At 36.7% G+C, this 27,506-nt stretch overlaps 2 long non-coding RNA genes across 3 annotated transcripts in view; both read right to left on the bottom strand.

The window, feature by feature from the left end:
* The window catches only part of LOC127471976 (uncharacterized), a 273,985-nt gene that overhangs the window by 244,009 nt on the left and 2,470 nt on the right, over positions 1-27,506 (bottom strand). The gene's annotated exons all lie outside the window — the stretch shown is intronic.
* Positions 478-20,366, bottom strand: LOC127471965 (uncharacterized). Of its 2 annotated transcripts, none has more exons than XR_007904810.1 (4): positions 20,244-20,366; positions 19,497-19,596; positions 16,662-16,963; positions 478-1,073 (listed from the first exon to the last, which is right to left on the bottom strand). It is a non-coding gene; the product is annotated as an uncharacterized LOC127471965 (long non-coding RNA). The 2 variants fall into 2 exon arrangements; XR_007904809.1 differs by lacking the exon at positions 478-1,073 and adding an exon at positions 14,305-15,693.

Below are 27,506 nucleotides of genomic sequence, written 5' to 3'. Positions count from 1 at the left end.
TTGTAGTGAGAAACAACTTCTATAACAGAGAAAGGACAGTAAGATCCCAAACACAGATAAGTCTTGATCTTGACTTCTGTTGTAGAAATTTTGAATGTCCAATATTTTACATAGTGTGAACTTCCCCTAGGATTTCTGTTTTAGCTATATTAGATCACTTCACTATCAAGTGAGTGATTTTTATTGCATATTATGTTTAATGTGTTTATATATGTTTACAGTACGTGTTACAGTTGGCTGAAAATTTTAGGTATTTTCCCATTTATCAGAAATAAAGCTTTCTACAGCCTGTTATTATGTAAATTAAGTACATTGCAGAAGGAACAAAAAAAAGGAGACAAAGCAATTCAATCTGACCAACTTTTTCAGCTTTAATGAATGAAACACTGACTGTTTTTCCATTTTCTGCAATGATCTCAGTGTTTTAACATTAAATTATTTCAAATAAGTTGGCACTGATGATTTATAGCATCAAAGTGAATTATTTTTAAAGTACCTTTAAATGAAAATTAATAAAAGTTTGGGGTGATCCTCCTGTTATGCATGAAAGTCACATCTGTGTTTTAAAATACTCTGAAATGAGAAATGAAAGCTTCAGTTAATGTTTATGAAATACGAAACACATATCCAGTGATAAGATCTTAGTATTGTAAAGATCACTGAAAATAATTGAATTTCATGGGGCAAGAAATCAAGGGAATTATCCTGGAGGAGTGAATATATAGGTCTTCCATATAGAAGGCGGAGTGACATCCTTGTTACACATCCAGTTTTCCTGCCCTTTTAAAAACAACCTCCAGTTGCTCTGTTGTGTTTCATACTTATTTAGTTGGGATAGGTTTTTCTTAGCAAACAAGAAATGAGGGCTTCCATATTCCAGTCACACTTCAGATACATTCACCTGAGGCAATGCAGAGATGTCTCTTGGAAACAGCATGCAGAAAAACTACATTTCAAGTTCAAGACTTCTCTAGCAATTAAGTTTCTCTTCATAACACATACCAGAGGGTTATGTGTGAGGTATTCAGTGTATCTTGATGCAGAATTCATTGTTGGTTTTTGGATGTAGTCTGCTGTCTGTGGGATGAAGGAGAAAAATATCCGTGAGTCTGGCATATAAAAAATTTTAGGGTTGTTCTACACTGAATTGTTGTACATTGACTGAAGTGCTAAAGAAATATTAGAAAGAGGAAATTTCCCCAGTTTAGAGCTAAGACAGAATGGATTGTGAATATGAGTCTCCTTTAACTTTTAGTGATTTTAAATGGAAAGGATGAAAATCTGAAAATGGAATAACACAGATTTATTTGTTCATTTTTTGTCCCTCAAATGTTCACATAAAAAACCCTTACCTTGCTCCATTCTCTGTTTCCCTACATTAAAAATTAATGTTCTTTCACTTTAGAGGGTAAAGACATAAATCAGAGATATTAATTCAACACTATACGTAAACAAATTCCTGATCTCCACTTTGGAAGTGGCTCCCTGGGTAGAGGGGAACTAAAGAAACGTCAAACTTTAACATTCATGTGGCGATGCCTTTCAGAAAAGGTGCAGGTGGGAGCTGCCTTGCTAAGAATAGTGGAAGGACGAGGATTCAGAAGTCATATTTAATAAAAGTAATGTCAACATATACTTTTAGCACACATGATATCTGAAAGATGGGTCTTCAAAGTTCAAGCTATTTCTGTTTCATTTAGGGGAGCAAAAAGTGATAATACATTAAGGCATACAAAATAAGACCTAAGAAAAGTTTTACATATTTGTGTCATGCATTGAACATACAAGCAAAAACATGTTATCCTCACTTAACAGTTTCCAAAAAGGGAGTCTATCAGAATAATACAATAAAAAAGCAAGAGTGTAGCTGGAAATTTATATATATATGTTAATACTACAGTGCTTAATGATGCTGTAAAGTTTTTCTTTCTTTTTAAATATTGATTGTAAAAATATGAATTCATGAACAAAAAGAGAATAAAAAGTCATCACTTCCTTAATTATAGCAAATGTCATTGCAGAGCTGAGTGAAGTCACTATGCGTACTTTTAGGTTCCACTAAGAGAGAGTATTTTGATGAGGGTCTTCCATTTGTCAATCAAAATTAGGGACTCAAACACTTTATAAACATCTAATTGATTTTTAAATTTGGTGTATTGTTGTCATTGGGAAGAAAAACTTTAGTAACATGCTTAACTGTATTGTTTTTCACCTACTTACATATAAAACAATGGAAAATTAAAAAATCCATTCTCAATAATCAGTATATCTCTGTGGTGTCATATACAAATTTTCCTAATATTACTGTTTGACCTTTGGTTCTATAGAAGTATTTGATGACTTGTTAGAATTTACTTTCCTGAATCAGTAAAATGAAACCATGAGAAGAAATCAACAATACTGAAGGAAGGCACTGAATTTTTTCAGTTTGACTTTAGAGATATAAAATGGTATCAGCTTTTTTCACTCATATGATGCAATTGTTATTTAATTTGTAGTAATTTTAGCAGTAATTTTACAACATAACAGCTGTCCTATGGCACTCCACAGGTGCATATTATTCAATCGTCTGCTTCCAGCTCCATTTGTGAGCAAATGACTTTAAAAGAATGAGAGAGGATAAATCATGTCTCTTCTTCCTAATGCTGCTTGATTCATATTTAACTATATTCAACACAGAAGACTGCCTGAGTATGTATATTTTGTAATCATTTGTTGATCCCAAGTCTTTAAATAACTTTCTCTTGAAGAACTTGTCCAGTCTGCTGCTTCATTCCCTCATACAAACTTTACAGCACAACGAACTCGGCAGAGAGCACAGTTTGCCCTCTGTTTGATTAGAAGACACCTTCTTTGGTTGTTTTGAACTAACCTCCCACTAGCATGTCCTAGAGATGGTGAGAAAATCAATTTGCTTCCTCCATGATTTGTGGACCTGCCTCCTGAAATTTCTCTCATCCCAGTTGAAGAGTGTCAGTTTGCTCAGCCAGACCCAATATAGAAATTGCTTAGTACCTTTGATCTTCCTTGTTGTCCCCTTCTGAAGTTTCTTCACTTCTACTAGACCTTTTATTATTTGTTTTTAAGATGAAGAGATCAGAACTACTCAGACTATTGAAGAGACAGCTGGCAAAATAAGTCCTCTTGTTTCACATAATTCTTTCCCAACAATTTCCAACCTTTCACTTGTTTTTGATCTGAAAATGGTTTTGATCATGAATCTGACTTTCAACAAAACTGTATGGCATTTAGTATCTGTAAATACACATTTTGAAAATCATCTCCATGATGCAGTAAAGTTTTAGATTTGCTTTGAACATTCCATTATTCCATATTAGACAGTATGCTGTAAGACTGTCACAACATTTGTGCACCTCTTTATCAGTGTATCTATCTTTACTAATCCCTCTCAGAGGGGGAACAAAAGCATACAGATAGTAGGTGAGTCACACACAGTGCTTGCAATGACATGTAAGATCAACGCTGGATCTTGATTCTGCTGTTATGTAACTTGGATTAGGTATTGTCTTTCTTACACCACATACAACCTCATCAGGTTTAACATGACTGAGCAGTAAGATGGCTATTTCTTGGTTTTCATAGAACACCAGGCTGGAAAGGGACCTCGACGATCATCTCGGACAGCTTTTCTTGGCAAAAACACAGAAATGACCTAGCATTCTATTCAAACAAACTTAAAAATGTCTAACATTGGGGAATCCACCATTTTGCTGTAGAGATTATTCCAATGGATTATTGTTCTCATTGTGAAAAATTTTCCTCTTGTATGCAATTGGAATCTCTCCAGGCGTAACTTGCAAGCATTATCCTTCATCTTTTCCACATGACTCCTTGCTAAAAGGGAGTCTCCATGGTCTTTGTAGCCATCCCTTAAATACTGAAACACAGTGATCAGATATCCACTAAGCCTTCTTTCTCGAGGCAGAACAAACCCAGTTCTCTCACCCTTTTCCTATATGGCTGCCTCTCTGGTCCTTTGGTCATCTTTTTGATCCTTCTCTGCGTGCTCTCCAGCCTGTCCACATCTCTTTTGTATAGTGGGGACAAAAACAGAACACAGCATTCCAGCCTGACAAGTGATGAGTAGAGTTCTCTCTCCTAATGGTGTCCTTGTTGATGCAGCCCAGCGTCCTTTTGGCTTTCTGTGCCACAGCAGCACAGTTCACTCAGATTGAGCTTGTCCAACTGGACATCCAGGTCCCTTTTGACAGAGCAGACAAGTAGATCCCAGTCTGTGCTTATATTTTCCCGGTGCAATATCTTACACTTGTCCTTGTCAAACATCATAAGACTCTTGTTACTCTTCCAGCCTATCCAGGTCTTCCTGCAGGGCAGATCTCCCTTATGAGGTGTCCACATCCCCACTCAATTTGGAATCATTAGCAAATTTCAGCTCTGTATACTTGATCCCATACTCCAGATCACTTATTGAAGATACTAAACAGCTTTAGGTCCAAAATTGATCCCTGTGGGATCACATTTGTGATAGGTTGGTCATTTTGAAAGCAGATTTTTACCACCACCCTCTGGGTGCAGCCGGGCAAACAGTTCCTCACCCACCTCACAGGCTACTTGTCCAGACTTTCTCTAGGAAACCTTGAAAGCCTTGGAGAAATCCATGTGGACAGTGTTGACTACCTGCCCCACATTGACCAAGCAGGTAACTTTGTAGAGGGAAATCAGGTTTGTCAAGCATGATTTGCCCTTGGTGAATCCATGTTGGCTTTTCCCAAAAACGTTCTTCATCTGAATTTATGATATCTCCCAGGAGAAATTGTTCTGCAATTTTTTCAGGGAATTAAGTAAGACTGATAGACCTGTAGTTTCTGGATTCTTCTTTAAGCCTTTCTTGTAAATAGGGGTGCCTTTAGCCTTCTTCCAGTCTTCTGGGTTGTCCCCTGCTCTTCACAGCTTCTCCAAGGCAATGGTGTGACCTCTCAATATCAACCAGCTTTCTTCACACCCTCAGATGGATATTGTCATGGCTACCAAATTATAGGGATCAAATTCCTGTAGTAGCTCAAATACTAGCTCTTCCTTCTCTACTGGTGGGTCTGTGTTTGCATTAAGCCAGAAATTTGTTCCCAAGGTGTAGGACCCAACAGAGATGAAAGTGTTGAGAACCTCCCACTTCTCAGCATTGTTGGTGACTAATTCATGTCTTCTCTTAAACAGTAAAAGCTTGAGGAGAGGTCCTGAAGAACCCTTTCTTGTGGCCAATTTCAATTAAAATTGAGGTTTTGCTTTTCTAACTGCACCTGGCAATGACCTTATGATTCTCAATGGGTATTTGTCTGCTTTTCCATCTTGGTACACTTCTCATTTGGTTTTGAACAGCCTCAGAAGCTCAAATATAAGCTAAAGATGTTTCTTCCTTCACCTATTTTCCTTACCTTTAAAGGGATAAACTGTTTTCGTGTTTCCAGTAGAGTGTTCTTGAAAAACTCCCAGCATTTGCTGGCTGCTTTATCTTTCATAGAAGCTTCCAATGGAGACCCTCCCAGTTGCGTTCTAAGAAAGCAGAAGTTTGCTCTACTAAAATATAAAACCTTTCTCTTAGTACTAATCTTCAGCGTGCTCAGCTGGATCCTGAACTCCATAATACTGCAATCACTGCAGCCAAGGCCGTCACTAACCAAGGTACTACAAAGTGAGTCTTGTGAGTAGCAAGCCCAGCAGTGCCTCGATCCTGGTTGGCACACCTGATGTTTGTATGAGGAAATAGTCCTCTCTGTATTTCAAGAACTTGATGGGTGACATGTAACATACTGTACTCTTCTTTCCACAAATGTCTAGATAACTGAAGGCACCCATTAGAACCAGGTTCTGTTGACCTGAAGCTTGCTTAAATAACCTAAATATTGTTTTGTTTTCCCTATTGTCTTAGTTTGGAGGTCAGTAGCAGACGCCGACTGTAAGATCCCCTCTGATCTTGATCCAAAGGCATAAAATAGGACTTCAACAATGACCGTAGTTTTCTTCTAATACATTCAAGGTTCTTCTTAATAAAGAGTGCAACTCCTACTCCACTTCTTCTCTGCCTATCTTTATGAAACAAACTATAGGCATTCATCATGATCCTCTAGTCATGTGAGTTGTTCCACCATGTTTCAGTTATTCCCACAATACAAGTTTCTGACTGATTGTGATGCTCCAGCTCATTGTCTTAGCTTTTATATCTGAGCTGATGTCATATGGTATGGAATATCCCTTCGGTCAGTTTGGGTCAGCTGGCCTACTTGAGTCCCCTCCCAGGATCTTGCCCTCAAACTGAGGAAGGAATGTTACAGTGCTGATGCCGAGCTCAGCAGTAGCCAAAACACTGGGGTGTTATTAACACCCTTCTAGCTACCAATGCAAAGCACAGCACTGTGAGGGTTGCTATGGGGAAATAAACTCCAGCTCAGCTAGACACAATACAATGCCCAGAAGGCACTATACCTTTTGTGATTCCCTGTTAGCCTAGCAGATGTGATCACCTTTGTGTCTCCTAAGAGAGAGGCTCATAATTTCTTTTTGCAGTTTCCACTACAAGCTACTGTACCATTTCTCCTAGCAGACCTTGCCCATGGATGCCTACAGCTGCTAAAGCTGCATATCTATTTTTGTTTGTAATACTCGGAGTGAGGAATGAAACAGAGTCCTACTTTTGTGGGTTTATTTTTTTAATAGTTTCATGGAACTATGCAAATTATATTCTGCTTTACCTACTTCCCTCAAAACAACTAAGTCCCAGGAAAGCTGAAGACAGCTGCAAAAGAGAACCCGATTGTAACATGCCTATACCAAATGTTTCAGAATTGATAACAGCATTCTCTCATTATGTGATAGATTGGAGATTTTCTCCATCTAGCATCACAGTCTACCTTCACTTCCACTCTTGGCCCCAGAATCAAATCAAAAAGATGTGATGGACAAAATATTCCTCAGAGATTTCCAAATGAGCAAATCCCATAAATACATTTTTGGCACAATACTTCCCTGGCCCCATATAGATTATTTATCACAGTACTCTTAACTTCATGTCAGAAGCTAGCACCTGATGAAACACTGAGATATAGACAGGTTTTGAAGGTTTATAGGAAGTCCCTTTACTGAAGAGCATTTCCAACTTCATTACTTTCAATGTCCAAATCATTGTCAAAAAATGTGGTTTTAAGTTCTAGATAAATTATAACTTTACTCTTTCTAAATAAGAAAAACTCTCACTCATGCTTCTCAGGAAAACGAATACTTGCATTTCTCTCAAAGCTTTCCACAGAATTTTTTGTAAAGGGTGTGTATTCCATGTTTCTCTGTTTTTCTCTGTTAGCCTCTCTTATGCCTCCTGGGGGAAAAGAGCAGTCCAGGAGAGGATTTTTCTCTCTGCAAATTCAAGCAGAGTCTTTCTCTGTTGCCCAGGGAAAGAAGCATGGCTTCCAGAAGGGTGTGAATTTAAAGATGTTTATTTTCATTCAGCAGATGCTGTGCAAATTTTAAAGATTTCCTTCATGTGTTGCCAAAGACACCTACTTCTAGGTTTTAAACTTTCCTGTACTAGCTGTTCTTGGCTCTGACTACTGTTGATTCCAGCAGACGTTGTGGTGGCCAACACTGTAAGACTTCACACTAAATCAACCCTAATCTTCTTGTCAGTCTAGCATAATACACTTCAACACTTAACCTGGAGCATTGCTTTTATGCTCCACTTATGAGCTTCCTAGGACAAGGACCATCCTTCTGTTCAAGATGTATGGCACACATGCACTCAGGACTTTGTGTTCAGTTGCTAGGAGTCAGAGTAGAAGGCAGATTAAACAGATACAGGACTCGTCTAGATGCCTATCTGTGAAGTCATGCTTTAAAAGACATTTTCCCATAATTTCTTACTTGTACGGAGATTTCTGAGATACACATACTAAACTTGTCTTCAATTAGCTAAAAGTTTAGTTTTGAGGGAATACCATGGTAGTCTTTTTTGCCCAGTTTCCATGTTATTACTCACTTTAACAGCTAGTTTTATTTCATAAAAATACTACTTTAAGATAAAGTTTATTTCAGAGATTTCATGCTGCGTTCATTTTTCAGGCTTCTAGTTCTGTAGACCAACTGACATTGTTAGAGCCATTCCAACATGAAGCTTTTATTTGAAGTGATGTAGCAAAAATATTTTAATCTATTTTTAATCACCTGTTGTTCTCATAAATAATCATAATTTATTTAGTCTTGATTTCAGATAAGGATGTTACCACATGAAATCCTGTAGCTATTTCCCTAGAAGCTCTGAAAAGCAGCATTTCACTATTCACTACTCAAAACTCTAAACTGTTTCAATTTCTCTCTAGAGCTGTATTGAAGACAATTTAATAATCCTTCATGTAAATTATATTATCATACATAAGATTTCTTCCCAATGACATCTTAAGCAATGATTCAAGTGTTAATATGTGTATATTTTAAATTGGCTAGCAGATGAACCAATAAAGCATTTTTTAAGGAGAGACAGTGGCTTCCGTCTCAAACTCCTTTTATTTTATGTAACAGTTAATTCCCCTGTAGTGCTTTCTTATGCAAGTTTCCTCATTCCTAATCTACTGAACTGTCATTTATTATTAATCTTAAACCAATTTTATTATACACATCTCATACTCTTAATAGAAAAACAGTACAGTATTTCGCAGAATCACTGACATTTTATGCTCAGCTCTATGCCTCTCTCAGCTGAGTCCTCTCCTCTTTTTTATTGGGGAGACAAAATTAAAAAAGGCTCTCTGTTAACTGGATTTTAATGTACATTACGGCTTTTTAAACTCTCTCTGCTCACTTAAAAATTCAGGCTCTCCTGAGCTGGGGAATCAAATTATAGTGAACCCAAATTTCATAATCTTAACATATATGAAATAATAGCTAAAGCAATGAAGGAAAAGAAGTTGAAAGGATGGAGGATAAAAAATCTGATCTGCAACACTTTGATCTCACAGATCACATTTGAGCAGCGGCAACTGAGGGCCTTGAAAATCGAGGGCAGAAAATCTGATCTGCTTCTTGAGAGCTGAGGCAGCACCTACAGCACACAGGGTTCTCCTACCACTGGAGAAGCCTTGTGGTTGGGTCCAATACTTTTCACAGTGTGAACTTCCCCTGTGATTTCTATTTTAGCTATATTAAATTACTTCAATATCAGATAAATTTTATTACATATTATGTTTCCTTTGTTTATATATATTTATAATAGGTGTTAGAGTTGGCTGAAATCAAGATGGTCTTGCTACCCCTGGTATTCAACAGGATCAGATCATCCCATCTGCAGAGTAGATTTATATTCATTTCCCATCAAGGTATCACCTTTCTTTCTCTGACAAAATTTACTCTTTAAAAAAATTAACATGGAAGTTTTTGCTTCCTATATTTGAAATGCTTTTTTCCAGGCTAAATAATATCATATGCTAATAGGATACAAAATACTCTGAAAGAAGAAAAAAAAAGTCTCTGAAAGTACCTTCTGGTATATGAAACCCTCTGATTAAAAGAAGCCAAGCACACACCACCTCAGGTATCTTCAGTCTCAAAAGCCAGAATCCATGTCAGTGATTTCCTTAATTGAAGAGTTTTAACATTTCTTGTGGGAAATGTTCAGGCGCTCAAATGCTATTGAAGCAGAATGCCACTTACAGTTTAAGAAAAATTACTGTCAAATGAATAATGGCTGCTCAAGGCACATGTTATCTATTTCTGCAATTAGCAGAGAAATCCTTTTGCAAGACTCGTTTAAAACATCAGTTTTACTGCCACAGGAAAGCAGCAGTGTGTGTTCCATTTGGCAGCACCACTGTGCTGTAGTTAAAGGTCTGTCAGACCTGCTGTAACAAGCTTTTATTTTGAGAACCGTGTAACTGTGCGATATAAATTTTCTCCAAACAAAGTCTGCATTCAAGATTTCCCCTCAGAAGGACTTTCTTCTTACAGAAAATGAGTCAGTCAAAGGGGATTTTTCTCTTTTTAATGTTGTCAAAAGGGATTTTTCTGTTTTAATATTAAAAATATTCAAACCCTAAACTTAGGTTGCAATATATTAAGTAGATGTTCACTTTCTTCATGAAACAGTGGATTTGAGACTTACCAAACTCTGTCCCTGTCAGAGTCCTGCACAATCAGTGTATTGTCTCCCACCAGGTCACAGGCTATATACCTTAAAAGTCTACTGAGAGGTCTTTCCATTGGGAAATTTGAATAAAGGGTCAGTGAGTATAACTGTATTCTGCAATCAAGTGAGGACATATCTCTAAAAACAGAGTAGTTCCAGAACTACCTCAATTCTGAAGTAGTGGTAAAAAAATCCTTCTCTCTACATGTGTAAAATCTCTGATTTCCAGGGCATTTGCTCTAGCATGGAAGTTTTAGCCTAGCAATGGTAATTTCCATCGCGTATTCACAATTCCATACTGACAATTCCAACACTCATTGTGCTACAGAAAATTCATCAGGTTTGAAAAACTTCTGCCCGTTACTCGCCTATGTGTACAAAACCAGAAAACTTTGAATAAATGTACATCTCAGCCAGAATAAGACAGGAAAGAGAAAAGAATTTTGGGACAAGGATATGACAGAAAATGCAATTCCTAATCTGATATCCTATATCTATATACAGTGCTGTGACAAGACTTCTGCTTCCTGATTGGAGCTACACCATCCCCTTCCCTTCCTCCTCCTTAATGCTGCCCAGATCCACACTCCCACATGTCAGTGTTTTTTCACCGCATCCCTCATCTTAACGACATAAAGACCAGAGAGCCAGGGCATGCTCTTGCTACGTCAAATCAAAGCCATGAGGAGATCCACTGATCCAGAGATTCAAGCTAAAAATGAAGTTTCCTCTGAATAGAACAATTGGAATATCTTGCTATATTCTCTGTTTATGTATTTAGAGACTTTCTGAATAAAAAGAGGCTGTGGCTTTTACCACAAGGTAGGAGACAGATGATAGCTTTGCAAACACTACATTTTGTACTTTTAATGGTATTTACTAAATGTCTGCAACATACATAGCTAGTAATAGCAAACACTTCGCACTATCCAGGAACACTATCCAGACTGCAGTTTCTCCTATGAGATAGTCCTCATGGAGAGAAAAAATATATTTTCTAGACAAAGTACAATAAATAAGCCTTAATGTACAGAGAACAAAAAACTGATGGTAGGTAAAGTTTCCCTGCTATCTGGGACAGGAGATATCCTTTGAAGTAAATTGTCTTCACACTGTGTTCCTTGTGTAATCTGGCTGACCTTCTTGCTTGGAGACTGCAGTCAGCAAATTACGTGCACTTGTGGTTTCTTAGTGTGGTGGTTGATTTGGTACTAAATAGCACACATTCTGCAAGCAGATTGGTGAGAAGTAATGTATTTGTGGGAGGCAAAGTGGAGCTTGGGCATAGAAGAGAGTGTGCAGCTGAATGATTGTGCTACATCCACTTAGATATTAACGAGATTTGATGTGACTTTCCCTGGGAGAAAGTCTAACACAATGCAGTGTTCCCATCCTATTAACTGGCATTACGTAGTATTAGATTTTCATACAATGATGTTCAGTGGTCTGGCATCTGCAAACATTTTCTGATATTAACTTCAATACAACTCAAATACACAGTAATAGGAAAATCTGAAACATGACATTTTGCTCTCTTTAAACTAGATTTCTAGCATTACACATTTCAAGTTTTGTGTTTAAAGTTATTACATCATATTCCCCACAAACAGGTAATTTAAAATCAATAGCAAAAATCTTTGTATGTATTCCATGCATACATTCAAGTGGAATTCTTTTTTTGCCCTTAAGAAGAAAAAAGAGAATGTTTGCTGTTGTCATATTAGTTTCACTTAGAATCTCATGCTTGCCAGGTCCAAAGTAATATTCAAATTTAAAATATGTTGTCACTTATTCTGTGAATTGCAAATTTGTGTCACATCCTTGGTAGTTGAATTTGGCACATTCTCATGGTAAAACAAATAGAAGGTATATCAGAAGAGGGATATAGGCCTGAGGCAACACAGACCCTAAATGAAAATTTAAGTACTCTAACGTGACTAAAAGCACATCTTGTGAAGGTCTAGGAAGAGAATAAGGGCACCAAAATAACAATAATTGTCTTTTAACTGCTCTATCTCTGCAGGGATGATGAAACTTAAACAGTCTTTTCTGTCATAGCACAGATGCCCTGTTTCCAGCCTTGTTTATATAGTCCTTATAAGAAGAGACATTTAATAAATGGACTACAAAGTGAATCTGAAGTCACTTTGTTCCCTCCTCCTACCTTTGTGGACAGAAATCCTTGGTGTTTTGATGGTGTCAGTGAAGTTGAGGGTGTCCAAGGCATATATCTGCATTCTCCAACACACCCTAAATGTTACCCTGAGGCATACATTACCTTTTCTCATTCATTTCCGATATAACTTGTATAAGACTGTGCACATAAGTGACAGATACTCGGTTCATTTAAACCCTAAGACCATACTTATTTCTCTAGGTTCCATTCTTTCACTGCTGCATTTTGCCCTGGCACCCAGGAGCAAGTGACATTTTTCTTCTGGAAGCATCCAGTGCAGACACTCTCCAGAGGACAGAGACCTCACAGGAATCCTTTGCTCCAAGTCAAATGCTGCAGGCAAAATCTGTGTATCAGCACATAAGGCCCTGTATACATATGCATGCTTCCTTTGTGCAGGTCACACATTTGATGTGAAAGCAATGTCAATATTCACTGAATATGAGAGAATTTTTGGCGGATTGACAACTCTCTACTGGCTATAGTTGATTTGTGGAAATTTCTTGGCTGTGTAGTGTTGCAGAAGTCACTTTAACCTTGGATCTTTTTCTAGCTTAATAACAGTGGATGTCTTTTGCTTCAGATTTGTTTCCTTATTGTGTATTTTTTCCTTACATGATTATTTTTTTAACACCCCTTTTCCCTGGCGGGGAGTTGATATATATTGCCAAGTTCAGTTTAAGAGTCAGTCAAAAGAATAAATTGCTAGATTAACTGTGGACTTGTTTCAAAGACATTTAATTATTTTATCATTGAAGAAGGTAAAATTAACTGCTGTAACTAAGACATTAGTCAAGAATATGACTCTGAGCCTAGCTTTTTATTTGCATTAGGGTCACAAGCTTATCAGGAAAACAAGGTTACTGAAGTGTGAGTTTGAAGACATATGAAAGTGACACCTGTTTGTGTTACAACCCTCCAAGACTTCCTATTCTCTTGCTCTGTGAAGCCTTTCCAGTCCAGCAATTTCTAGGAGAATTTTAAAATGTATTCTTCTTCGACAAGTGCTTCTGTTTACAGTAGAGCTTTCAAGAGCTGACAGGTATGCCTTAGTGCACTAGTTTATTTATTCTATTCACATGCAAAGCTGCACATAGCTTCTTGGTGCTCTCCCAGGTTGAAAACTGAAAGCACACTATAGCCAATCAGATACTGAATTTTGACACAGAGCTATCCATGTCAACTCAGCTTACAGACCCAGGTCTCCAAGTAAGATTCCTGCTAAGGGCCTGGGTGATTTGTTCATTGTTTTTTTCAAAAGCAGTCATCAGCCTGGCCTTTAATAAACCCTATTTCTTGAAAAATGAAATTTCAGAACACACCCTCAAAAACCCTAGTTTTGAGAAAAAAGTAAGTTGACTTGCTTGAAGTCTGTGAAACCCGTGGATAGTTTTATAAAGCATTTGCAAAATTAGACAAGATAACAACTTCTCTAAGAAAAGATAAAGAAAGTAGAATTTAAAATAAAAAAAATTAATATCATCACTGGCCATAAAACCAAATATCAATCTTTCCATTAAAAGCAGATAGTATAGTATGGTCAGTCTTCGTGAATGAAGATTTGGGAAAGGTCATTACCCTTCGAGCCTGCGCAGTGGATTTTTTAGGTGAGACACAGTGTGCGCTGAACTGAGCCCACCCTTTAATCCTGAGGTTCATCTGCCGGGGCCGAGCGAGCTTGGACAGTGGCAGCGAGGTCCTCAGGACGTAGGTTTGTTTAGAGTGCCCTTCTCTTAGATGGATGGCCTTACAGGGCTGACGAGCTCCATCTGCCCGGAGGAGTTCCCTGACCGGGAATCGAACCCAGACCACGGCGGTGAGAGCGCTGCATCTTAACCACTAGACCACCAGGGGGCCCAAAAGCAGATAAACCATGTGCTTTTCTATCTTTAAAATCATAAGGTGGAATTTAACTTCTCTTAGGTATGACTAGTTAGGTAAATTTTATTATAGACATATCTTACCATTATCTGTCTTCGTTTCTCTTTTAATTATACATTCAGAGCACTGCCTGATATTTATTCTGACAAATGCTGTTTTAATAATGAAATTCTCAAACATATGAGTAATCTTGATTGACACAAAGGCATAGAAAATTCAAAAGATGTCGACCATGTTTTAGGGCTCGTTTTCCAGATATTTCAGTCTGCTCCTCAAAATCAAAGAAATCCCACACAACCACTATTATATATTCTCAGGAAAGCTGCATACAGAAGATTTGTAGGTGAAGTGAAGTTCACAGTCAGGATACAGTGTTTTGAAATATTTTTTTCTTCTTGTTGTCTATAATAACTTTCTCACACACTTCCTCTTTAAAGGAAAATGTTAAGAGGAGCTTAAAAACTCTGCAAAAAGCCAGTGAGACCCCCTGCCAAGACACAAAGCAATGCTCAGGGAAAGTAAAACCACTTATTTAATCCTCCCTTTTTTCCCCGCCCCATTTCACCCAGTAAAAGCAAGTGAAATGAAACAGGAGACAGCGAGAGCAAGGCACCCAGTGCAGCAAACAAAGAAAAGCAAGCAGAAAAACATCTGAAAGAAGAGCTGATTAAAAAAATAGCATGCCTCTCCTGAAATACCCCTGTTCAATTATTTCTGTCTAGTTTGTTCAGGGAGGTATTTTCTTTTCTAGTTAATATTTTACCTATGGTTTTTTGCTGTAACCAGTGTAACAATGGACATATTGTTACTTTCTTACACTGATCATGGTTTCAACTGTACTATATCTAGCATACTAGGCATCCATCTTCAAGTGAATCTGAAGCTGCAGTGTGTCCTTGTAAGAAAAATGAGAGTGTACCACATAAACAAGAGAACAGAAGAAGGTTTACAAGGGACTCAGTAGTGGTATGGTGATGTAATGTGCTATGATAACTAAATCTATACAAATTAAAGTTCATCCAATTCTTAAGTATGATCAGTGACATCAAAAAAAGCCCTGCTAAGCCTATATGCTTTCCCACTACCTCCATAAACAGAAAGTCTGGAAAATAATTGTAGAATTTAATACTTACGTGAAATGTTTTCTTCAACATGCAATGAAGATTTTTTATGAGTATGACAGAAGAGTCTGCTTACTACTTTCATTTTAATTAACTTGGCACATGGGCTTGTCATGAATCAGAGTAGAACCAATTACTTTTTTTCTTTAAGCCTTTTTCTGAGGCTCTTTCTCCCTTTTTTTTTTTTTTTTTTTTTTTGTGGCTTACAGGATAATTGTGTAAGGGACAAAAAAAGTTTATTTCTGCTGTAAAACCAGAACTTGAGAGAGTAACCTCCAGAAGTCTTCTGCCTGCGTTTCCATGCAAGCTGGACAAGCATTCTCAGGGTGTACAGGGCATCTTCTCTGCTGTTTTGCTTCTTTCTGCTCTCTCTGTCTGTGACAGTGAAGGGTAACTAGTCAAGTTCAAGTCAGCAGTAAGGTGGCCAAGATAAGTCCCCACTCGGTGTATACTGTCCATTGAATTCATTTAGAACTTCTACAACCCATAATGTGTGCCTTCTTTCTCTCTTAGCAGTCATTGGAAATGGAGGACATAGAATCCAGGGTATTTATTGTGCGTCTTTTTTTTTGCTTTTGTGAAATAATTCACCTTATCAAACACAGGCATGTTTGTTCACAAGTTCTGTTCTAGCTCAACAACTTCTTGTTGCAGTAAGTGTGACACGGGCACAATGTTCCAGCGAGACTTTATAACCTATGATACATTTCCACCTGCCATTTCTCCTCCTCTTCTGCCTTCTCTGCTCTTTTCAAAGAGTAAGCAAGATATTGAGCAGAAATTACATTTCACTGCTAGCAAGCAATTTTGTGCAGATGTTGAGTCCAAACCCCCAAATATATGTTCATCTCCCATATACAGTATTCTGCACACTTTGGTCTGAGAGATACTGTGTAAAAGTAAATAACAGTGTAAGACATGACACCACAAGACATTCAAAGAGGAGCAGCACCACCCCCTAGCACATGATTCCTTCCTTTGTTTTCCAAGGGCAATTAATCTGTTTTCAGTGAAAAACCTCCCACCTTTGCTGATTTTTTTCCTTTGCAGAATGTATTAGTTAAATCTTCTGCTTTGACAGAAAAATCTCTGCCTGAAATGGTGTCCCCAATTGAAACACAAATTTGTCATGCCTATTTAATCCTATAATGCTTATCTCCTTTACCACGTTTGGGGGGTACAGACTTTCACTATCATCAAAGTCACAAGCCCTCTCTCCTCCATTTCCCCATTATAATCCTATAAATAAACATTTGAAGAACAAAAAGGACTAGTTTCTGTATGGGTGGGGGAAGGGGTTCCTGGTTGATTTTTGAAAGGACACTGCTAAGCTAATCACTTGCCTTGCAGATGTGCATCCGTTTTTTTCAGGCTTGCCAAAAGTTTCTTTCATTTGTATCCTTTCATTTTGTGTCAGATTAACCCATCAAAGTGATTTGACAGCCAGATTCAGATCCAAAATGGACTTATTTCATAGCTTGCAAACTCAAATTATTCCCTGGCTTTTCATATGTCAGCTGCTGTAAACATGCATGGAGATAGCAGCAAACATCAGAGCTTTGATTGAGTTGGCATTGCAGCTCTCAGCACCACCTCTTGAAATGTTCGAAGGTATTTTAGTAACACAACTTCATCTTTTTCCTAGAAAAAAAGAAGGTTTAATGTCTTACAGTGTTAAAAAAATCAAAAAGAAAAGACTTTCCTATGTGATCACTTGCACAAAGCTGCTTTAGAGACAAAATGCTAATGGAGGATATTTAACAAATGTAAATCATGAGAAATTTCAAGAAATAGTGTATGTTTTCAAACTTCTCTGTACACTTCATTTTTCACATACATTTCTTCAAAAATCCTGGTTCAGACTTAGTCATTTCAGACATCATATGGAGGTGCAATGTCTAAATGGATATGCCGTGAAATCTAAGCATGTGTCTAGACCAGATGTTAGTATTTGGGAGATCATTTGTTTCTGTTCACAAGGAATATTGATATGTTTTTGACCAAAATTATCTTATTTTTGTGCTGTAAATCTGGAACAAAACAGGAAAGTTCATTCACTAAATTAAAAAATGAAAAATTCTCTTCCACTTCAATAATCTCTTTCTTATATTCTATTTTTTTTTCTGAGACACCAGTCACTTGTCAAAGATAATCCTACATGTACAGTTAAATTACCACAAGAAAGCTGAATCATACTCTACCATTGTTAGAATCTGCCAAGAAGGAGATACAAGATAAGAATTAAGATATTCATGCCAACTGCTTCTTTAAAATGCCTGTTTGTTATATTTTGAAAAGTCTATGTCTGGAAGGTCTTACTTGACAAGTAATAAACCTAACTTTAAATACTGAGTTCTTCATAGACTGCTCATTTCCACACAAACATACACATACACAGACACTGTGTTATCTGGAGTTATTCGTGCCTGAGTTTTACTACAAATCAGGAAAACCAAGGCTGTGTCTTCACATTGTAATACCAGATAAAACTGCATTAACCTGCAGTAAATTTCAGGAAGTGAAACCTAAAGCCATGAGTTCAAATACCTCTTGCCATTTTGTATTTCCCTTTACTATGAATCATAAACTAAACTGATCCTAGAAAAGGGCAGAAACAAGATGTCATTTATTATACAATCTACCAGATTTCCAACCATGGTCCATTCCAACAAACATAAGAATTTGATAACTAGTTACCATTAATCATGTTAGTGAAGAAAATCATGTCATTCAAACCAAACAGAACCTCTTCATACACTTTTTCATTGACTGAATAGAAAGCAACTAGAGATCATATAATGTCTTCATTCAGTACTTTCCTACAGAAACCTAAAAGGACGTTCAAACACCATCACTGACCTATGAAGTATAATGCATAAACTTCCAAAGGAAACATTGAAACTGTGAAAGTTTTTGGTGTTCCTGAGCATATTTTAATCAAACCAAGAGGTATTGCATATTTTTGCTATAAATTCTATACCGAATGTGCTGAGGTTTTTTTCTCTGTTAAAATCTTTAGTATCCCATCAAATTATGACGTATTAGGAAATGCCAGAAACAAGGTCACAGTAGACCCCTGCCTGATTAAGAATACGAGTGCTTCAGCTGCAATGTCAGTTTAAATACATGTATAAATAGAATGCTGGGGCAAGATTTAAATTACTCTCTAATTTCCAAAATGTGTATTCTCAGTAAAGTTAAGCCTATTTCAAATAAAGATGGCACTTAATTCTGACTAGTCAAGGGATATAATGAATGTCTTGTTCCAGGTTTTATAGACAGAAGGGGATATATGTACAGGAAAGCTGAATTTGTATTCTTTCTCTATACACTTCTGTCTTCGGCACTTATCTCCATTTGAATGACATCAAATTGGAATTTGGTGTGTCAGACCAGATGTGTGCAGTGGTTCCTTTATTTTGAAGGGAAATGATTAGGAGAGGTTTTGAGAAGGTTGTGCTTTTTCATTTGAGAAAGCAAAGTCTATAAATGGGTAAAATTTTAGAATTCTTGCAAGTACAAGGCTAGAGAGAAAAAAACATTAGACTTAGGAATCTATTCATTCTCAAATGATTTTAACATGATTTTTTCGCCTGTAGTTTTGAAATGCTGCCATCTGAAGAAGTTAAAATGTGTAAAGTGGAAAAATTAGTACCATGAGCATTTATACTTGTCCTTAGTTAGCCTTGTACATTTCTAATTTCCTCACTTTAATGGAAATGAACAGCATCACAACAGACTCAAACTACGTCCCTCCAAAGCTAGGGGTGACAGACTTTATTAGTGTCAACAGGACACCTTCATGGTGTGAGGTTCTTGTGACAGCACTGAAGTCCAAATAGTACTGAGAAATTGTAAAAAGTCTCCTCTTGAGAGATAATTTTCAATAGCTTGAGTATAAATCTTAGGAGCTGTATCATAACTTTCATGTTTGTATTGTACCAAGCCTAGACAGCCTTGTGATGTCAGACTTGTGCTAAAGCATCTTCTGAGCTGGTCTTTTGGTAAACTTTTGTTGTTCTCAAACATACTAAAATCAAAGTTGAGGCTTTAGTAGCAGTTGAAAAAAGCTGACTAGGGTACATAAAAAGGTAAAGTTAAATTTGTAGATGAGTCCTCTGTAAAGTGAATCCATCGTGGTTGTTAAGGCATCCCATGAAGAGAGCTTTCTTACCATGTCCAGACCATCTTTGGGTCCAGAAGGTTGATTCACACACTTTCTAATATTTTTAGTGCTTTCTTTCAGGAAGCACTTCTTTAGGAAGTAGAGGGTCCTCCTGTCCTAGTTAGGACAGCTGAGATCAGTTCATCATGGTGGGTGTAACCCAAAACTGTATTCTATAGCCTTCCATGTCATTTCCCAGAAACTAGACTATTGTTGTCAATAGACTGTTCGCACCCTCTGCCCATAGAGCCTGACTCCTCAGGCTATAAACTAGGTGTTAAGAGGCCTGTGAGATAGGAGGATGTTTCTGTCCTCACACCCTTTGTGAAACTCCCCACCCTGAGGAGAGTACCAAGCATTCCTGCCTGAACTGGAGGATATATAATCTTGGAGTTTTGGAACATTTTTCAACCCACTCGTGGGATCCAGAGGACGGCTGCATCTCATCGCTCTCAACCAGACTTAGACCACCACTGGACTGCAATCACCACTTTTGACCAGACTGCAGCAGCTCACCCACCAGCAGGTTCTTCCCCTCTCCCTTTACTTTGGACTCAAACAGGGCCCAAGGAACACCACTTTATTCAGGCCCCAGGGTACTGGGTTATACATTTGGGTTTTTTGTGGGTTGAGACCAATTGTTTGTTTGTATTATTGTACTTACTGTATTATTTTAATAAATTGTTATTCTGACTTATAATCTCTCCTTTGAGTTGGGTTCATTCCTCCTGCTGGTTAACTTTTAAACCAGCACACCTCCCATTCTTCACTTGCAGGTAACTTCAACACCTCAGTTCATGTCCACTGAATCAGTGTCATGGGGCTGTGTACCACTGCAGTCTCTGCAACAGTGGACAAAAGAAGATGTTCTAATATTCATGCACATGTCTACTCACATTGTTAACATTTACAAAACTTTAATAGCATCCAAACAGGTAATTAATCTTTAACATTTTCAAATTCTTCCTTCAGTAGACATGTTTCCCAGAAATGGAGTAAAGGGCAGATGGAGAACTCACACTCTGGGGTTGTTTGGAAGAAGTTCAGTTTTATTTTTAACAGTTTATATCGTCACAGTTTTGTGATAAAAGCAAGGGTGGACTTGCATGTTCAAGGGAGAGGGATATACCATTACTCAATATTGTTCTCACCAAAATTAGCATTTAAGAGAAGTTTGTTAAACAACCTAAATTTGTATATTGTTTGTTATGATATGTTTAATTTGACTGTGGACTTGATTTCCTTAAACTGCCTATTTCCAAAAATTATATTATTTCTTAATTGATTGAAAATGCAAATTTTTAGTTTTGTATTTACTGAAGAACAGATCTTGGGGTTTTTTTATCTGTGAAGAGATTATTTTCCCCCTTTCAGTAAACAGTGACACAGAGACACAAAGTGAACATACAAAATCAGGATGAAAGTACAGTAATTTCTCCACCTTAACCATGCCTTGTAAAGATTTATATTCATTTAAAACTCATTTTGTGCTTTTTAATCTACTTCTGTACTAATTTGAAGGAGCACTACCTTGATGCAGATGATTTAACCTTCTATTAGTTATTTTTGCCCACTATATACATTCTCAAGTTTCCAAACACCCTCACAGCAGCCATCCTTTGCAAGTGTTTAGCTTTCTCTCCAACTCCAGCGAAATAGTAGTCTGGAAAAACATGAACATGACTCTCTTCTTGAAAAAATTCATATTGCAAAACTGTCACATTTGTAGTGTTGCTAGAGGATCCTTTCTAGCAATAATATAAAGGTCCTGTCATTGTTTCCTGAAGTAGTCAGTGATGTTAAGCTATTTTTTACTTTACTAGATTTACTCTGTTCATCTTCAAAATATAAATTTTAAAACTTATTAATTCTCACTACTGATGTAATAATAGTCTTTTGTATATATTGCGTTTTCATACCAAAAAATTAGTAATATGGTATCTTAAATTACCACTAACCCACAGCAGCTTATCCCAGTGCTTAGAACCCAGGACATGTAAGCAAGCAGTACTGCTCCACTATCTTGTTCCCTACAGGAAAAGAGAATAAAAATAATAGTGGAATTTACTCTTTCCAGAATGCGTTTTTGAGTGTTTTGGCAGATGGAAGAGCGTCAGGACAGATTTAATTGTTCTATTAATTTCAAAGGCCAATTCAAAACAAGTTGACGACTTAATTAAATAAAGCCTAAAGAATTTGTCTGTCACTCCAGTATACACTGAATGAAGAAGGGACACTCCAAATTCAAGGTCAGCCAGTCTCTTGAAATTACATCATGTAGTAATTACCAGTTCCACATGCACCACTGCATCTTTCCTCAAAAGAATGCAAAGGGCCCTATTTGGATTGGTTGGTCCTACTTATGGCATTTGATATGCTAAATTAGAAAAGGACTCTACATATTCTGTTTAATTTGGGGAATAAAACATCATTCTATGACCAATTCCCAGAAAGGACTTTAAAACCATGATAAGTGTTAGTTTTCTAATACTCTTTAGTTTCAGATGTTAAAAATATATCTTTACATAAACCAGATATTACGAACTGTGTTAAACTTGGCTGTGGTGTATTAGGTATCATAAAATTTTGAGTTGAAAAATGGATCTTCAGATTAAGGTCTGACTGTCTACTGCAACAATCCATCCCACTCCCTACCCTTGCCTAGAATACAAGCAATAACAAAGAGATAACATTCTACTTTAGTTAGCTTTTGCTGGGGAAAAGATTTTCAGCTTTATTTTGATAAGAGCTTCTCCAAATGGTTTATATTAACCACCAGAACTGCTCTGAACTTTGTGTGTTTATTTTTACAAGCCCAAGATAATTTATTCACTGAAAGTTCTGACTGAAACACTGCTTTGCTGGTGGGTTTGAAGTCAAGCAGTCACATGAAAGAATCTGTTTCTCTGTTTTCTATTAGAGATCCTCCCCTATATCCTCAGCCGTAAAAAATCCTCACATATGAACAAGGGAACTAGAATTGAGCCACAGTAGCAGTAGCTCCAAAAGAAAGCTCATTTTGCTGGGTTCTGCAGACTGACAGATATGCCAAGGTTTACCTGCTAGAAGTGACATTTAGTCTCTCACCTTCTTAGCCTTTACCCCATACCTTAACCCTAATTCAAAGATAGATATACCATCAGCAGGTGTAAAAGACTTTGAAATCTGTTTGCATGCATTCTCCAAGGAAGCTGCTGTACTAAGCACCTCATACGGAGTGCATAGATTGTCTTTCCTTACAGAGAAACACACATAAAGAAATACAGTTTATCTTCTGATCAAGATGTGAGATCATTCATACATCAAACTAGTATAAATGAGTTGAAAAAAACAGTAGAATCTGTAGAAACTTGTCTAGGTACAATTGAGTAAGGCAGGTCTGCCCAAAATCTGGACTATAGAAGACAGATAGAGAAAAACATTTAAGACTTCCCACTGTTCTTTCTATAGACTGCCAGTAAGAAATTGCTTTTGAAGTTTCCTATTTATGGTTAGAGGCGAAGATTAACAGATTTCATTGTTTTCTGATAAAGATAATATTGTATGCATTCATAGGAATTCGGTAATACATCAAAGCAAATAAAAATAAAGGTGGTATTTTTAATCTACAGTCATCATACAAATTAAGCCAAATTTAAGTATTCCCTCATACAAGCAGAAGTTCACAGCGTTGAAGAAACATCTCTGCTGCGGAGAGCAGGATTTCACTATTAATTGCACCCTTGTCAGCTCTCTTCAGAGCAATCACTGTGAAGCTAGACTGAAAATTAATACATGGAATAACAAATTTCATCTTTATGCACTAATCCTCATCAAAATCAGCTACGTGTGGGCTTGGTTTGAAGGATTTCACCCACAGAGTAATCCAGATCCAAAGCATAAGGATTATGAGGTCCTAAAACACAAACTGTGCCTAATAAACCACCAGCAACAACCCTACGCATAGTCCCTCCGGAAAGCCTTTGCAGAGCACAGCTGCACTGACACAATCTATTCATAACCTTCATTGTTAGTGCTGCAGTTGTCAAGGGAATATGACGGCGAATCATATAACCTTCCAAGTCATAGCAAAGCAGTAAAGCAATGTAAAATCACCTTCTTTGTCTTCCCCAAGGGTTATCTCCTCCCTGCAAACCACCTTTTTGAATCCCTACTGACTGCAGGAGAGCTGATATAAATCCTTTCAGCTGTGTACCAATTGGTAGGAATGGCTCACGTTCTTGACAGCTTCCAAATTTAGCAATATGACTCATATATTCAATAATTTAAAAAAATCTTCATTATTTCTAGTTTATTCCATTCTGACCTACTATACATAGATTAAGTACCTAGAGCATGAGAAAAATCACTTCAGAAAAGCCTACTGGCACAAAAAAATACTTTCAAGATAAGTTGATCACAGATATGGGCTGTTTTTCAGCACTGATTAACTATGAGGAGAATGATTATGTGAAGTGCATTGAAAGGTTTTTTTTATTTCACAAAACACTTTCAAAAATATGAAGCAGGTTTTGGTTTATGATTAAAATTTATTGTATAAGCAGAATATTCAAAGGTATTTAAAACATTTTTGCCAGGTTTTGATTGAAGACAAGATTTGGTTCCAACAAACAGATGCATGCAAGGTAAATTCAATCCTAACATAAAATTAAACACATTTAAAAAGTGACAATGGAACAACAAGAAAAACAAGCAAATAAAAATACAGAATTTTCTTTTGGGCTCATCTTAGGTGTTCAGTCACTATCACATCAAAGAAGTGATGGGTAAAATGCATTACTTCAGTAAGTATCAACTGAAGAAAATTCCATCCTCAGATAAATATATTAAAAATGCTAAGCCACTGATTATGAGGAAGAAGTACCATTGACTTTTAAAAATAATTTTATTCTGCTAATGCATTTTAAAGCTTTGTTAAATTTTTAAGATTGTAAAGTTTATTTGGTTTTGATCTAAATTAAACATTTTTCTAAATTAGTCTAAATTTCTGGTATTCTGGTTCAAAGCTCCTGAAGGACTTACTATGATTTCTATCAGGATAATAATAATGAATGTTTGTCTTGTTAATTACTTGGTATGTCGACAGATTTAAACAATTTCTGCAATTTCACTTTGAAACATAGAGACATACTAAAATATTAATCTAATAGAACAAGTATCCTGGTCTGTAAAGTGTCCAAACTGAGGGGTTTATCCTGTTATTATGCGCTACAGCATATACTCCCACAGAAAGGTTACAAAGCCCTGCAATTTGTCTTTTACTGAAACTGTTCAAAACACATCTAGCCTTTTATATATTTATAGCTGCCGATGAAGTGGTAACGGTGTAGAAAATGAAATCCTTGTATACTAATCACAGGTAATGGACAGTTCTTAAGGTGACTGTATTCCTGATTAGAGTTTTGTAAGCTCAAATGATACTAGATCTCCTCGTGTTGCTGAAATATATCAGCTACTGAACAGATTTTAACTAGCAATAAAAAGCAAAGGATGTTTTGAAATGCAAATTCAGATCTCATATTTCCCTTCTGTGCTTACTATTTAATCTTTCCAAAACGCCTGAATAAAACCACAAAGCATCACAGCCTTGCTTAATTTCAAAGCATCAACCTCCTTTAATTTAAAAAGGGCTCAATTGTTATTTGTTTATGGGAAAGCTACAAAGACGTACATTATAACCACTCACTGATTAAGTTCCAACCATATAATTTTGCTTCTATACTTTCAAATGATGAGTAGTCCTTTCTGACTATGGAGAATGCAGCACTATTTAGTGAATATTGTCCTTGTTCTGTATTCCCATTTTCTAACATTTACTTAATAACAGTTAGTTAGATTCAGCATAGTTATGGGTTGCATTTTTTATGGTTATTGCTGCTCAATTCCATGCCAACTTGCAGCAAATGTGCTCATATAGCATAGATAATAACATGTGATTTTCTTCCTTAATGAAAGATAAATAATTTGGCAGTTTTGTCTCGTGTTTTTTTTTTTTAATTGACACAACTCATTGTTTGGTCTTTTTTAATATAGCTTTGCAAGCAGAATGAAATGTGTTTCTTAGTTCAATTATGTAGCTTTTAACACAAGGTACTGCTATTTGTAGAAGAGATTTGCATATGATCATTAAGTTCTAATATTAATTAGAATTCGATCATAATTATATAGTTCTTTGTTTACAAGCTAAATAATTTACTATATAGACAGAAAATTTTCAAAAGAAACAGCAGAAGGCACAGTTATAGCAACCAAATAGAATAAAAAGCAGTAGTCAGTTCTAAATTCCATTAGGCACTACTTCTTCTTGTCAACAACCCTTAACGCGAAAAGACACAAGCCAGGGCAGGACAGGGCTGAACGAGGACAGAAATATTTGTGTAATAATTTCCATTTTTGGTTCAGGTTATACTTCAAGGTGTTAGGTTTGCAAATCTCAGGTAGATATTACAGTTTCACACCTTACAAAGGAGCGCTTGACAGAAAAAAAACCCCAAAATGATACCTGTACTTCAAACTGTGTTTTCAAGAATAATCTTCACTTTTAATTTTTAATTGTTGAGAGGAAACTTAATAATCTGCCAGAAAAGCCGGACGGCTCTACTTTAGTGTACTCCAGTGACCATGAATGATGCATAAAGATGTTCAGCACCACCCAGGGTAGCCAGACAAAAAGGATAACAATCAGCTTGGCAGTTTTGGTTTTGTGCTCTAGCAATTTTTCTGCAAAAGTGGGACACCACGAAACATGGAAAACAAAGGGAGTAGAGTGATTTAGGTGGGTCAGAGGGTTGGTTTATCATCCTCAATTTTTTTAGCTGCCGGAAGAGAAAGTTATACAGGAAAAAAAATACTGAAAGAAGTAAAGGGAGGGAGAAGTGAAACAAATGATCTTCCAATTCATCTTTTGCTTAATAATCCTTGCTACGATAAATTCAGTAAGAGCAATATGGAGTTCCAATCAAAAGTGAAATGATTACACTTAAGGAGTATTATGAGAAAATCATAAAGCTAAACACAAAAAATTAAGTATTTGCAAGTAAAATATGTTTATGGGGAAATGGCAAAGTTTAATTGAAAATATAACCAACGTGGAAACCTCCGTGAGACCAGCATACTTGGTTTTGATGGTGTGTTTTTCTTTGATCTGCACCAACTGAAGTAGGTATCAGCAGCAAAAGAAACAAGTCCGTAAGTGACAGAGTGGATATGCAGCTGAATAAACCATTGGATTAGAGCACTGCTGCTCAACAGTTTTTATATTTTAAGTCAAACTGTGTTGCTCAGACTGGGAAAAGGAAATTCCGTATGTATCTCCTTGGGGCCACCAGTGGAGTAAAACATTTAGGTATGACAAGGTCAAAGAAGAGTCAGGAAAATAAAATCAGGAATAACAGTTAAGTACTTGACCAACTAAAGGCTAACTCTCCTTGGTCCTGGTAGCTAAATGTAAAGCAGGAATTCCCATAGAGGAGGAGAATGAGATCAGCACGGACAAAGGAAAAAAGTATCAAACCTACAAACTCAGTTAGAATTAAACCCAGTATTTCATTGCCAATAGCCAAAATTAGCTACCTTTGAAAGAACCTGTATCTATTTTACGTGTATTTTGTAAGCATGATATTGGTTCAGAACATATTATACAGGAGAAGGAGGGCACATGAAATAGTTAACAGTTCCAGAACCTAGCACCATAATGCACTGAGTGCATTTCAGGTGGAGTTGTAGAATTAGCGCAGGTAAGGTTTCCTCTATTCCAAATTTAGAGTTACTTTTTCCAATAAAACAAGGTAAGTAGAGAATCTATTCCCTAACATAGTATCTGGAAGATTATATACATCCAGAACAGCACACATGTACCTTCAAGATAAGTATTTAGAGCAATTATGGAATTAATATTCTTTTCACTTTGTTGAAAAGTTAATGGATAAAAGAGAAAATTAGCAGCTAAAAGTCCCCTGAGCACCCAGAGAAACTCTAAGCCATTAGGTCATTGCAGAACATGTTAGTATTAGCTGAATT

Source organism: Manacus candei, unplaced genomic scaffold (genome assembly GCF_025592945.1).
Source record: "Manacus candei isolate 608988 ecotype Guabito, Panama unplaced genomic scaffold, ASM2559294v1 h1tg000027l, whole genome shotgun sequence".
Classification (NCBI taxonomy): Eukaryota; Metazoa; Chordata; class Aves; order Passeriformes; family Pipridae; genus Manacus; species Manacus candei.
Note: the sequence above shows the minus strand (reverse complement) of the source record. Positions and strands in the feature narration are given on the sequence as shown.